A 2,512-nucleotide genomic window follows, 5' to 3' on the forward strand; every position below is an offset into this window, starting at 1 on the left:
CCACCAGGGCTGCAAACGTCCCTGCAAAGGGCAGAGAGCACACACCCTAAGCTCTGTGGGCCACACCAGCCTGGTCGCACATTCTTCTTTCTTCCTCTGGCTGTTGTGTTTTGTTTACAACCCTCTGAAGACAGAGCCACTCTCTGTCCTTACAAACACAGGGCTGCCCGTCTTGGTCCCAGGGCCAGAACTTGCCACCCCCACTTAGACAAAGGACACGGGGCCTGTTCTTGGGTGGCATGTGCAGGACCAGGTGTCCTCGCTCCTGGACACCCAGGCTCAGGGTAAGGTCAGTCCTCCGAGCCTTCTCATTCACCACGAACCAAACACCCTACATGCTGGTGGGTGGTGTTGTTCCCTCCAGCACTGTTCTGGGGTTGTCCTGTGTGAACCCCAAAATACGGCACAGGTGAGGGAGGGTCCCTGAGACATGAAGTGACCAAAAGACTGTGGCTTGCATCTTGAGGCTGCTCTCTCTTTGGTCCTCTCTCTGCCCTGGCTCTGGGGAAGCCCGGCCCTGAGCAGCTCTATGACAGGCCCCGTGGGGAGGCACTGAGGCCCCTGCCACAGCCACACGGACCATCTTGGGAGCAGAGCCTCTCCCCGCAGGCACACCAGATGGCTGCAGCCCAGCTGATGCCCTGTCTGCAGCCTGTGACAGACTCTGCCCCAGAACTCCCGCACCGCGCCCTCTAGCATCCTGTCCTTCAGACACCGGGAGACCACAAGTGTTAGTCGCGTTAAGGTGCTGTTTGGGGCACTCTGTTACGCAGCAACAGGAAACCAATACACGGTTTTAAATGCTGAAGGCCACTCGAAGTAAGTCTGAAGCAAACCAACCGACGGGAAACCCCAGAAGCCATTAGGAAAAGCCTGGAACGTCTGATGACATGAAAACTAAACTCATCTGCCTGACCAAACGCAAACCACAAAGTCAAGAGACAAGTGACAAAGTGGGGAAAACAGTGGCAAGATGTGACTCAGGGCTCCTGTCCTTAACATATAGAGAGCTTGAACCAGTCCACAGGGAACAGCCCGCTGACCCAACAGGAAAAGGGGGCCGAGGAGGGGGTCACAGAAAACGAAAGCCAAAGGCTACTCCACCGTCAGTTCCCACAGCCAGAACATGCTCAGGTGCCGGGGTCCCGGGGACAAATGGTGGCCAGGGACGGGCTTTGCACTTCGCCTGTCGCTCCAAGTAGACGACAGGTCACCGTGGAGCCTAACACAGACCAACCGCCGACCACTGCAAAGCGTGGCCAAAGCGGGCGGGTCGTGGTGCGGGGCAGAGAGCAGGTCTCCACAGCGTCACTCAGGTGCTAGGAGATGCTCCTGGTGAGGAACGTTCAGCAGCAAAGGCAGAGGCTTCCTGCCAGCTGGAGGGCCTGCCACACCCACAGACCAGACAAGGGCAGTTCCCAGGCAGGCAACCTCCTTTCTGGTCTCTATGTGCCCCAAAGTCCTTTAAGTCAAGTCAAAGGGCCCACGTTCCTTGCCCATCCCCGGGCTGGGCGTGCGGGCCTTTCCTCTGCCTCATGGGAGAGCTATTTCCACCCCCACTCCCAGGCACACATCTGATCTCCGCCCCTCTCTCCTACAAGTCCAGATGTTACCAGCTCCAGTCTGGGAACTGCAGAGCACCTGCAGAAACCCGACACCGTCCCCTGCCTGCGCGGGGACAGCGCCCTCCAGTGCACCCAGGCAGGAAATGGCGAGCGCCGCTCAACAGGAAGCCCATGGTCTCTGGAGGCTAGCACCGTCCTGGCATTTCTCAGACCTGTGGGGACCCTGTCAAGGAGTGAGCCCCAGGTGGGGCAGGGGGCGCGCACCGAGGAGCTGCAGGCCTCCAAAGCAGCGCTTCTCACAGTGGGGTCTCTGGACCAGCAGCATCAGCATCCCCAGGGAGGGAGATTGTTAAAGAGTCGCAAATTCTCAGGCCCCACCTCGGATCTGCAAGATCAGAGACTGCGGGTGGGCCAGCACCCTGGGTTTCAACAAGCCCTCGAGTGTTCTCACCCCCTCTCCGCACCCTCCAGCGTGAGAACCACAGGGATGGGTGGTTCCTGATCACACCCACTTCTAGAGAAGCCCTGAGCTTTCTCTGCAGGGCTCACCTTGACCTTCCCAGGTGAGAGGCTGGCCGGTACAGCTGATAGCCGCCACCTCGGGTGGTCCTGGAGAAAAACAGGCGCGGTGGAGCAGGATTCCCTCCCTGGTGGGTCACCCCTGTCCAGTGACCCTGGGGAGACTGGTTACTTCCTGCCGTCCCCACCTCCGGAATTGTGGACAGACAAGTCTGGGGGACAGCACATTCCGGGGTGACTGGCCTCTGCTCTGCCCACCTCTCCCTGGATACTACGCTCGTGTATTAGTGTGTGAGTAAAATCCACGCTGTACAGAGAACCGTCCAGACACACTGAGGAGGCGCTGGAACACAGCGGCGCGGAAGGAGAAAGTGTGTGCATGTCCGCATTCCGCGCCCTGGGAGCTCAGAGCAAGGCCTCTGAGGCCA

This window comes from Rhinolophus ferrumequinum, chromosome X, assembly GCF_004115265.2.
Source record: "Rhinolophus ferrumequinum isolate MPI-CBG mRhiFer1 chromosome X, mRhiFer1_v1.p, whole genome shotgun sequence".
NCBI lineage: Eukaryota > Metazoa > Chordata > Mammalia > Chiroptera > Rhinolophidae > Rhinolophus > Rhinolophus ferrumequinum.